General features: G+C 42.0%; 1 pseudogene; it reads left to right on the plus strand.

Annotated features, from left to right (window-relative positions):
- On the plus strand, positions 1 to 1,050 carry LOC101015092 (annotated as a pseudogene).
- The last annotated feature ends 12,027 nt before the right edge of the window (positions 1,051 to 13,077 follow it).

The following is a 13,077-nucleotide window of genomic DNA, read 5'->3' on the forward strand; positions in this document are numbered from 1 at the left end:
ATGCCAGAGCTGGTAAAGGTGCAGAAGGTGGTGGTCCACCCCCTGGTGCTGCTCAGTGTGGTGGATCATTTCAACCAAATCGGCAAGGCTGGAAACCAGAAGCAAGTTGTTGGTGTGCTTTTGGGGTCATGGCAAAAGAAAGTACTTGATATGTCAAACAGTGTGCAGTTCCTTTTGATGAAGATAACAAAGACAATTCTGTGTGGTTTTTAGACCATGATTATTTGGAAAACGTGTATGGAATGTTTAAGAAAAGTCAATGCCAGAGAAAGAATAGTTGGCTGGTACCACACAGGCCCTAAAATACACATGAATGACATTACCATCAAGGAACTCATGAAAAGATACTATCCTAACTCGGTATTGGTCATTATTGATGTGAATCCAAAGGACCTAGAGTTGCCCACGGAAGCGTACATTTCAGTGGAAGAAGTCCATGATGATGGAACTCCAACCTTGAAAACATTTGAACACGTGACCAGTGAAATTGGAGCAGAGTAAGCTGAGGAAGTTGGAGTTGAACACTTGTTACAAGACATCAAAGACACGACGGTGGGCACTCTGTCCCAGCGGATCACAAATCAGGTCCATGGTTTGAAGGGACTGAACTCCAAGCTTCTGGATATCAGGAGCTACCTGGAAGAAGTAGCCACAGGCAAGCTGCCCATCCTCCACCAGATCATCTACGCGCTGCAAGACATCTTCAGCCTGCTGCCAGACATGAGCCTGCAGGAGCCTGTTAAGGCCTTTTACCTGAGGACCAAGGACCAGATGGTGGTAGTGTACTTGGCCTCACTGATCCATTCTGTGGTTGCTCTGCACAACCTCATCAACAAGATTGCCAACCAGGACGGAGACAGGAAAGAAAGGCAGGAAAAAGAAAAGAGCAAAAAGATAGAAAAGTTGATAAGGAGAAAGATAAAGATAAGGAAAAGAGTGATGTAAAGAAAGAGGAGAAAAAGTAAAACGTGTATTAAACAGCTTTTTTATACCTGTAATCCCAGCATTTTGGGAGGCCAAGGCGGGCGGATCACCCAAAGTTGGGAGTTCAAGACCAGCCTGACCAACATGGAGAAACTCCATCTCTACTAAAATCACAAAATTAGCCGGGCATGGTGGCGCATGCCTATAATCCAGCTACTCAGGAGGCTGAGGCAGGAGAATCGCTTGAACCTGGGAGGCGGAGGTTGCAGGGAGCCAAGATCACACCATTGCACTCCAGCCTAGGCAACAAGAGCAAAACTCCGTCTCAAAAAGATAAATAAATAAAATGTAAAAATAAAAATAAAAAGTTTTCATGATTTCAGGGTTTCATTTCCCTTATAAGGAAATTGAAAAATACTGAAAAGTTTAAAGGAGAAAAAAAATATGTGTAATCCTGCCATTAAGTAATAACCACTATTAACATTTGTATATATTTATTCAAATTTTTATATCTATATTATCACTTCTAGTATCTATATCATCACGTGGATATGACAATTTTCTTAATTACTCTCCTGTGGTTACCAATTTTTTGCCCTTATAAATAATGTTGCAATAAATGCCTTTGAATATAGACATCTTGGTTGAAATTTTAGCTCTCTCCATAAAAGATATTCCTATGGGCATTATAAAAGCATTAAGGCTTTTGATCAGTACTGCCAAATCGCTTACTGGAAGTATTTTGCAAATTTGCAACTTCACTCAATGGTCTGTGCAAATGGCTGTCTCATATTAATGGTTTTTTAGATCTGTGCTAATTGTATGTTAAAAAAAAAAGCATCTGTTTTTACTTTGCATTTTTCACTATTAGAGAAGTTGAAAGATTTAAATATCTCTATTAGTCTTTTATTCTTCTGCAAAGTATCTCTTTTGTCCTTTATCTTTTTTTGTGGAATTGTATATATAATTATATAGCTATATTAGACAGATATAAGTATCTTCCATGTTTTTAATTTATTGTTTCAAAACTAGCAATGTGCATAAGCTAACATTCAAAGCAATCAAACTTCCATGATTCACCATTTTGCATTATTAAGATACTCTGTGTCATTAGAGTGAAATATGTAAATGATTTTAGCTATCTAGATGGAAAACAACTTGTAAATACCAAGAACTGTAATTATTATATAAACACATTAGAGACAAATATGAAAACAATCCTGTACCTGGTAAATTCCTTAAATTGAATAGTGAGTAATGCAGAACTTTCTATTTACAGACCACAGAAGTAAGATTATACCACAAATGAATGCATTATAGGCCAGGCGCAGTGGCTCACGCCTGTAATCCCAACACTGTGGGAGACTGAGGCAGGCAGATTACTTGAGCCCAGGAGTTTCAGACCAGCTTAGGCAACATAGCAAGACCTTGTCTCTATTTTTTTAATAAAATAAGTAAATAAATACAGTATAAAGATTGCAGAAACTAAGAATGACGAGACATATTTTCTTTTCTTCACTACTGAGAAAAGAGTCACTGCCTCTAGCACAGTGACTTTGGATTTCTTCCTTATGCTAGAACTAAGCAATATTCACCATTTCATTCCTCCTTCTGCTGCTTATTCTATCTTAGCCTCTTGGGGTAATTCATGCTGTAGGTTATTAACAGAGATAAACCGGCTACTCTTTCTCCCTTCTCTTCAGTGATATACATATTGCCATAATGCCCTAGCCAGTATCCATAAAAACTAGTAACCTAGGATACTTCCTAGCCTTGAATATACAACAATCTTTTCTACCAACTTGTTTTAGGAGTAGGCTGTAAAACTCCAACTTTAGAGTGCAAATATTTCCAGGAAGCCACTGGGAAAAGTCGTAGCTTAACTAGCAGTATCAAAATGGTAGAAAAGACATCATTCTGAAGTTTGGATATCTGGTTCTGTCACTTACTAGCTTTGTGACCTGGGTAAACTAAGTTACATAATCTTCCTGAGTTTCAGTTTATTTATTTTCCTTATGGGATGATTGGGGAGATTGAATTAACATAGGTGAGATATATAGAAAAATGTACCCAGTGCCTCACACAGGAGACTTCAATATGAGGGCTTCTTTTCTTTCCGAACTGTTTTGCCAGCACTTTGAAAAGGAATACATGCCACTAGGAGGCAGCAATAGCACACAAAGAACTAATTATCATGTACACGTGCATGCCCAGACACACACACACACTCACACACACACGCATGCATATGCATGAGCACATATACAAAGCACACACATTCAAACCACATACACAAATCCACATGCATACCACACATACCACATATATACTCACACACTCACACAAAAGGGACAAATATGTTCACACACTCACACAAAAGGAACAAATACGCTCACACACTTGCATAGCAACCACATACACACTCTCTCACCCACACACAGGCATACTGGCACACACATGCACACAGCTCAAGCCATTCTCTTTCCTTTTCTTTCTTTCTTTTATCTTTTTAATCTTTTATTGAGAGATTAAAGCAGGGAATGATCCTCAGGCTAGTAGATAGAAAACGTCACTGAGGAAGAGTACTTACTATTAAGTTTGGGGCACAGGAAAGAGAGCCTATATATTGAAAGATTGGTCCGTGTATTAGAAACTAGAGAATTATGTAATAAACTTCTTGCAGAAATAAAGCATAAGAGATGAGTGAAAACATTGATTCCTTTGCATTTAGAACGCCGTCCTGCCATAAACCAAGAGAAAAAAGATGGTCATTGGGAAGAACCTTCAGTGACCTATTTGTCTTGGAAGAAGACCTCTCTAGCCATATACATTTATAGAGTTCATAGTTATATAGTTACATGCATTTGTAGAGTTATAGTTATATAGTTTATAGAGTTCATTTGGTCTATGATTGCTAGGTGAGTAATATTACTTTGGAAAGATTCAGTCCAACTGTGCAAAAATAGAGGATGGGCCGGTCGCGGTGGCTCACGCCAGTAATCTCAGCACTTTGGGAGGTCTAGGCAGGCAGATCACGAGGTCAGGAGATTGAGACCATCCTGGCTAACACGGTGAAACCCCATCTCTACTAAAAATACAAAAAAATTAGCCGGGTGTGGTGGCCGGCGCCTGTAGTCCCAGCTACTTGGGAGGCTGAGGCAGGAGAATGGCCTGAACCCAGGAGGCGGAGCTTACAGTGAGCTGAGATTGCGCCACTGCATTCCAGCCTGGGTGACAGAGCGAGAGTCCATCTCAAAAAAAAAAAAAAAGAGGATGATAACCAGCTCCTTCTGGTTGTAGTTCTTCACTAGGCTGCCTATGGCGGCTACTTCCTGTACCATCTCCAGCAGGGGGCGATCACTGCTACTGTAGCTAGGGAGGGTACAGCAGAACTGTGATGACAGGCAACCTGGTGATCAGAGCATTTAACAAGAAAAACACTTGAAAAAGGGAATCTACTTATGGCACAAAATGGACCACATAATCACTAAATAGAGGGCTGCAACTGGACAGTTTCTACCGATGGACTCCTCAACTCCAAACTGCCTCTTCCAATTACAAAAATAGCAGATTTTTATTTCTGTGAATATACCATTAAATGAGAGGAATCAGGACTATCATCTAAGCTCTAAAGTCTACTCTGATTAGTTTCCAGGGATCCAAACCTATACAGCAGCCTAAAATGCCTTCCAGCGAACAAAATGGCACAAAACACAACCTTCAACAAACTTGCCATATCCCAGGAGCTTCTTCGTGGAATAGGCTGGGGAAGGGAGCAGTGTTGGAAAGGCGCTAAGGGTTTAAAACAGAAGTGCTCAGGTGTCAAAGTTAGGCATGCTGAATATCCGATGCTACCAAAATGCAGACCTAATTATTGTTTATAGGAGTAGTGTATGTGTATATAAATATGTGTATGTATTTTCTAGCTCTGTCTGTTGAAGAGGACCTAGAAGCAGTGATGCCTCAGTATCAATGAGCACACCCAGACACAATGCACACCTTGATTTCTAAACACCATTATCTTCAGTTCATTGGGGAAATGGTTGAGGTTTACAAATTATGACAAGCTTGGAGTAATTGTGTTTTAACCAAAAGCATGGTGGTGCGCACCTGTTGTCCCAGCTACTCAGGAGGCTGAGGCGGGAGAATTGCTTGAACCCAGGAGGCAGAGGCTGCAGTGAGCCGAGATTGCGCCATTGCACTCCAGCCTGGCTATGGAGTGAGCCTGTGTTTCAAAAAACAAAAAAGAAGTGCTCAAAGATGGGAGTGGAGCAAGATGGCCAAATAGAGACCTCCAGTGATCATCCCCCTCATAGGAACACCAAATAGAACAACCATCCATGCAAAAAAGCACCATCATAACCAAAAATCCCTGTACCCAGCTTTAAAATTATATCAAGGGAAGAGGCATTGAAGAGGCTGAGAAAGACAATCTTGAGTTGTAGACACCACCCTTTGCTCATCCCCAGCAGTGGCCATGTGGTGCAGAGGGAGAATCTGTGTGCCTGGGGGAGGGAGTGTGAAGTGTTTGTGGGACTTGGCATTGGAATTCAGTGCTGTCTGTCACAGCAGAAAGCCACACAGGGCAGAATTCACCTGGTCACCATGAGGGAGCATGTAGACCAGCCCTAGCCGGGAAAGAATCATCCATCCCAGCAGCCAGACAGAACTTGAGTTCCAACTAGCCCCATGACCACGGGGTAAAGTGCTCTGGGGTCCTACATAAACTTGAAAGGTGGTCTAGGCCACAAGGACTGAAATTCCTGGGCAAGTCTTAGTGCTGTGCTGGGCTTGGAGCCAGTGGTCTTTGGGTACACACAACCTATGAGACACCAGCTGGGGTGGTCAAGGGTGTGCTTGTGTTACCCCTCCCACAACCTCAGGCAGCACAGCTTGCAGCTCCAGGAGAGACTGCTTCCTTCTGCTCGAGGAGAGGAGAGGGAGGGGTAAAGAGAACTTTGCCTTGCAACTTGCATTCCAGCTCAGCCACAGCAGAATAGGGCATCAGGCTGAATCCTGAGGCCCCCATTCCAGGCCCTATCTGCTGGACAACACTTCTTGACACACTCTAGCCACTGCCTTAAAGAGAAGTACCAGTTCTGGCAGGATTCATTACCTGATGATCCAAGAGCCCTTGGACTTGAATTAGCACCACCAGTTGCCAGGCTGTACTCACCACAAGACTTGAGTGAGATCCTCTGCCATGCTGACTTCAGGTGTGACCCAGCACATTGCCAGCTGTGGTAGTCACAGGGAGAGACTCCTTTTACTTGAGGAAAGGAGAGGAAAGAGTAAAGGGGCTTTATCTTGCACCTTGGGTACCAAGTCGGCCAAAGTGGGATAGAGCACAAAGCAGGATCCTGGGGTCCCTGATTCCAGGCCTTGGCCCCTGGGTGGCATTTCTGGACTTGCCCTAAGCCAGAGGGGAGCACACTGCCCTGAAGGAAGAGACTCAAGCCTGGCAGCTTTTACCACAAGCTGACTGAAGAGCTCTTGGGCCTTGAGTGAACATCATTGGTAGCCAGGCAGTCATCACTCCCTGCAGGCCTGGGATGGTGGTGACCAGGGGGAGAGACTCCTCGAGGAAAGGAGATGGAAGAGTAGGAAGTACTTTGTCTTGCAGTTTCGGTGCCAGCTCAGGCGCAGTAGAAAGAGCATCAGGTCAATTCCTAAGGTTCCCAACTCCAGGCCTTGCCCGGACAGCATTTCTGGACCTGCCCTGGGCTTAGGGAGAGCTCACAAGCCTGGCTGGATTCACCACCTGTTGACTAAAGAGCCCTAAAGAGCCCTAGGCCTTGAGTGAACAACAGATGGAAGACAGGCAAGACCCAGTGCTGTGCTGGCTTTAGGTCTGACCTAGTACAGTCCCCGTTGTTGAGGCCACAAGGCTGCTTGTGTCACCCAGCTCCAAGCAGTTCAGCATGGAAAGACAGACTCTGTCTGGGGGAAAGTAAGAGAAGAGAGCAAGAGTGTCTGGCTGGTAATCCGGGGAATTCTCTTGGATCTTACTTAAGACTACCAAAGTGATACCTCAAGAGGTCTGCAAGAGTCATCATTACTGGGCGTGGGGTTCTCCTAGTGCACATATGGTTGCAGTGACCAAAGACTTAGATCACAACACTCAATTCCCTTTGAATACTTGGAAAGCCTTCCCAACAAACAAGCCCAGACTGCAAAGACTACAATAAATACCTAACTCTTTAATGCCCAGACAACAATTAACATCCATAAGCATCAAAACCATGCTGGAAAACATGACCTCACCAAATGAACTAAGTAAGGCAACAGTGGCCTGTTCTAGAGAGAGAGATGTGACCTTTCATGCAGATAATTCGAAATAGCTGTTTTAAGCTTCCTCAAAAGTCAGGATAATACAAAGAAGGAATACAAAACGATAATACAACATTCAGAAAAACACAAAGAAGGAATTCAGAGTCCTGGGCCGGGCACAGTGGCTCACACCTGTAATCTCAGCACTTTGGGAGGCCGAGGCAGGCGGATCACCTGAGGTCGGGAGTTCGAGACCAGCCTGACCAACATGGAGAAACCTGGTCTCTACTAAAAACACAAAATTTACCAGGCATGGTGGCACATGCCTGTAATCCCAGCTACTCGGGAGGCTGAGGCAGGAGAATTGCTTGAACCTAGGAGGCGGAGGTTGTGGTGAGCCAAGATCATGCCATTGCACTCTAGCCTGGGCAGCAAGAGCGAAACTCCGTCTCAAAAAAAAAAACAACATTTTTTTAAATAAAATTAAAAAGTACCCAAAGGATATGGGGACATATCAAAAAGGCACATGAGCCACTTGAAGTGGCTGCTACTGATCAATTCTGTGACAATTCAAGCATTAAAATAATTGTATTAGTGAATCAGAACTCACTGAATAAGAATCCATGTGTTCACACTAATATTAACTAACTAATTAATTTGGGGAAATGGGAAAGTACTTCCTTACAGCAAAATGAGAAATAATAAATGTAGAAGGAATGATAAATTTAAAAATTGCTCATTGGCAACCATCACAAAAACAAGTGATTTAGGTAAAAATCTAAAATTACTGGATGAAAATTTGATGAAAAGCAGGATATTCACATAGTTGTGAAGTATCTCCCCATGAGATACTGATTAATCAATTACAAAGGACAATATAGTAAGATTACAATGTAGAAATCTGGCAGACATCAGATTTCTAACCAAGTAATCATAGTTAACACTACCAATAGTAATGGCATAAATTGATATCATGTACTTCCTGATATGATGCTCTAAGAAGATTACAATCTCACTTCTCTTGTAATCCCGGCCACAATACAACTGAAATCTCATCATAAGGTAACATCAGACAAACCCAAATGATTGTCCTCTACTCTTTAAAAAATTAAGATTGTGAGGGGGCACAGTGTCTCAACCCTGTAATCCCAGCACTTTGAGAGGCCGAGGTGGGCGAATTGCTTGAGGTCAGGAGTTCAAGCCTGGCAAACATGGTGAAACCCTGCCTCAAAAAAAAAAATTGTTAAACAGGCATGGTCATGGGTACCTGTAATCTCAGCTACTTGGAAAGCTGAGGCAGGAGAAGTTGTAGTGAAGTGAGATCGTGCCACTGTACTCCAGCCTGGACAATAGAGCAAGACTCCATCTCAAAAAAAAAATATATCTCTATATATATATAAAGATTGTAAGAAAGGAGGAAGAAAAATGGAGGAACTCTTCTCAATCTAAGAAAACTAAAAAGCAAGGCCATCTCATCTACAATGGAGAATTAGATGCCACTTGAGAAACAATTTCTAATATACTGGATGCTAGGCACCAAATGACTAGGCAGTTACAGCTGCCCATCACCAGCTATATTCTGTCACACCCACCAAGTCATAAGGTCAAATGTGCCTAGCAACAACCCATGATAAGATGGTAATGGATATACCCTGAAGCTACATGATCAGAGGGTCAAAACTGCACATCATCCATCACTGTTGTACTAATGACATTCCTAGGTGCACATCTATAGCCATATGACCCCATATGATCCCGTAGGACCAGCTTAGAGCGGAGGAAAAAGCCTGAGCTTGGTTCATGGATATGAAGGTCTATATGTGTGTGTAGGTAAACAAAAGGATGATAGCTACAATACAGCTTATTCAAAGAGCATCTTGAAAAACAGTGGTGAGAAAAAATCCTCCCCATGGGAAGAATTTTGGATGGTCATCTTCCTTGTGTGGAGAAAGAAGTAGCTTACGATTAGAATATATATGAACTCATAGGCAGTAGCGTGACAGAGTCTGAGAGGTGAGAAGAAAGATGGGTAGATCAGGTACCAAGATGACTGGAGTAGAGGCATGTGAATGAATAAATGGGGTGGGCACAAAGTATGAAGATCTTAGATGCACATGTTAACTCCCACTAGCAAGGTACTACATAACCAGATAGAGAAAAAGACTCAGCCAGTTGACAGCATCTGGCCTCTATCACTGGCCGCCCCAGTGCTGGCATAACGGCCACATGACTGAAATGGCTATGGTAACAAGGATGGAGATAATTCATAGGCCCAACGGCATGGTCTCCTACTTACATAGATTGATCTGGATACTGTCTTGGTTGAATGTCCAACCTGGCAAGCAACAGAGACTAAAGGCCAACGTTGAGCCTCCAAGATGACACCATCTCTCAAGCAGACCCACTGGCACGTAAGGTATCAAGGTGACTCCATTGGATTTACCTCTACTGAAGGAGCACAGATTCATTATGCTAGGAATCAATACTTATTTGGATATGCATTTGTTTTTCCTGCATCACCATCCGAGGACTTACAGAGTTCGAATCCACTGATACAGGATCCCAAATAACATTGCACCAGACCAGGTAACCCATTTTATAGTAAAGGTGGTATGACAATAGGCCCCTGACCACAGGACCAACTGATCACATTACCTACCAAATCATCCAGAAGCTGCCAGCTGACAGAACCTTGAAATGGCCTGTTGAAAGCATAATCAAAGCACCAGCTTTGAGATATGATCCTCTATGATGAAGTATATACTTTAAATCAAACATCTTCATTGTCTCCCCAATAGGAACAATACATGGGTCTAGGAATCAAGGATTTGAAGCAGCAGTGGCCAAGTTACTATTTCTCCCCTTGACTCACTTGGGAACATTTATGCTTTATTCCACATCTGAACTCTCTAAGTTTAAAAGGCCTTGTTTCCAAAAGGGAAACACTTCCACTAGGGGCACAGCAAGTCCCATTGAACTATAAACTACAGATGGTGCCTGGCTACTTTAGACTCCTTTTGCCAAGGAACCTGCAAGCAAAGATCTCACCATCTTGGAAAGGGTCATTGGCCCTGATCATCAGCAGCAAATAGGGCTGCTGCCTCCTTAGTACTCCTTCATACAATTTTGATTGTATGAAGAAACATCAGAAAGGCATAGAGTCCTTTCAGACCCCTCAAGGATGAAGGTCTTTGTCACACCACCAGAAAAGCCAGTGAGACCAACAGAAGAGCCAGCCAAGGGTGAGGAGAATATGAAATGGATGGTGGTGGAGGAAGAAGATGAGTATCAGTTGCAGTTCGAAGGCCAACGGCAGCATCGGGTGTTGTAGTTTATCTTACTAACCTTACTCTAGTGAGTTTCACCCAAGAAAAGAGGTCTATCAGAATCCTGGAGGAGCTATTCTCAGAAAGCAGTGGATCAAGCAAAAAAAAAAAAAAGAAAAGAAAAAAAAGAGTGTATTGTCATGAGTACTATAGTGTGCCATCCAATTTTCCTTTAAGGTCTGAAGGGCAATGAATTGAGGGAAGTCACAGGTAAACAGTAAGGAATTGAGGTTCTCTTCCAATAGCCCAAAGGGAATTAAACATGCCAACAACCTCTGAGTGAGCTTAGAAGCAAATCCTCCTCCACTTGAGCCTTCAGATAAGACTGCAGCCCTGGCCAACCCCTGACACTTCTGTAGAAAATTGATTGACTATAAATGTGTGAGTTTATTTTTGAACTGCATATTCTCTTACATTGGTCTATGTGTCTGTATTTGTGTCAGCTGATTTGATTACTATAGCTTTGTAGTATATTTTGAAGTTAGATGATGTGATGCCTCTAGCTTTGTTCTTTTCATTCAAGATCACTTTGGATATTCAGGGACCTTTGTAGTTTCATACAAATTGTTTTTTCTATTTCTGTGAAAAATGTCATTGGAATTTTGATAGGGATTGCACTGAATCTGTAGATCACTTTGGGTAACAATGACATTTTAACAATATTAATTCTTCCAATCTATGAACATGAATATTATTCCATTTATTTGTATCTTTTTAAATTCCTTTCATCAATATATTTTTCAACATACAAGTCTTTTACCTCCTTGGCTAAAATCGTAAGAGTGTGTGTGTGTGTATATATATATATTTGTAGCTATGTGAATGAGATTGTTTTCTTAATTTCTTTTTCAGATGGCTTGCTATTAGTGTATAGAAATGCTACTGATTTTGTGTGTTAATTTCATATTCTGGAACTTTACTGAATTTGCTTATTAGTTCCAACATATATTTTAAATTTAAAAAACAATAAATGAATTATGAAGCATTTGCAACAAAAGGTGGGATAATACAAAAATATTCTCTCCCCTTTTTCAGAACCAATGCAGTGATCATGTGTGGGGCAGAAGACATTCTAAATGCTTACTGCCCTCTTTCCATGTCTAGAGCTGTTACGTAGGATAAGAGAGGCCTATTTTTAAATTAACATGCAACAAGTTAAAGAAAACAATGATTTTAAAGCTTTGTGCTTTGAGAGGAGGAAACCAGAGCAGATGGTTTTTTGTTTGGCAAAATTCCCTAAATAGGGCTTTTGGTTTAGAAACGGGAAATACCACAGTCTCTCAAACTCCACCTTCAATACACACACACACACATACACACACACAGACAGAGAGAGAGAGAGAGAGTCTGAAGGAAAGAGTTGGGGAAGAAAAAGTAAAATTGGGTTTTTTTGTTTGTTTGTTTGAGACAGAGTTTCGCTCTTGTCGCCCAGGCTAGAGTGCAATGGCGCCATTTTGACTCACTGCAACCTCCACCTCCCAGGTTCAAGCAATTCTCCTCCCTCAGCCACCCAAGTAGCTGGGGCTACAGGTGCCTGCCACCACGCCCAGCTAATTTTTTTGTACCTGCCTTGGCCTCCTAAAGTGCTGGGATTACAGGTGTGAGCCACCGCGCCCGGCCGTAAAATTGGTTTTTAAGGTTAAGTAAAGGGAATTTGGAGCTTTTCAATGAAAGCATAGAAGGAAGGGGAGCCACTCTGGTTTCTGTAAAAGGAGGAGGAGCAGAGAAGCATCTTGGAGAAAAGATTCAGTCCACATCACATAGAATTGGGTTAAGTTCTGAGAAAGAGGCATGGGTGGGAAATCCCATGGAGAACACAGATTGTGAAGAAGTGATGGGTAGCACATAGTGCAGATGGCAAAGGGAAATAACTCCAGGACTTTTGTAAAAACAGGGACTAAAGAGTTGGAGCTGTAGCTGGAAAAAAGATGTGAAGTAACAGGGCTTCTTTTTTTAATGGGTAACATTACCATATATCTGTATGCTGACTGAAGTGTTCCAATAGAAAGGAAAAAATAAACATGGATGAGCATTAATTTCAGGAGTAAAATCCTTAAGCAGGAGAGAGAAAATGGGTCCTAGCACATAAAGAGAGTGTTTGTCCTTAGCTGTTCATCCATTGTAACCTGACAGAAGGCAGATTCTGTGGTTGTCGATACCAGTAGAATGATGGATTTGGGAGTGGAAAGATTAAAAAAAAAAAGATCTTTTCTATTTTCTCAGTGAAATAAGGAGCTAAGTTATCAGCTAAGAATGAGGAGAAGGAAGGTAGCTTGAGGAAGGTTGAGAAGAGAAATAGCCACTTTAGAGAGTAAGGGAGTGAACAAATTAGAGAAATATAATAGGATTGTTGGGCAGAGTTGGAGGCCCATGTAAAGTTTGTGTTTATGAATTTAAAGTGGGACCTATTGGCACGGTTGTGAGTTCCTCTTTTTTTTCTAGCCACATTCAACTCCTCAGGTGCAGGCAAAAGGAAGGCCGATAGCGCCAGTGGTGTTTGGCCAGCAAACACTACCGAAGGAGAGAAGGGCAAGGGAGTTGAATATATGCAAAGGAG

Source organism: Papio anubis, chromosome 17, assembly GCF_008728515.1.
Source record: "Papio anubis isolate 15944 chromosome 17, Panubis1.0, whole genome shotgun sequence".
In the NCBI taxonomy this organism is placed as follows: Eukaryota; Metazoa; Chordata; class Mammalia; order Primates; family Cercopithecidae; genus Papio; species Papio anubis.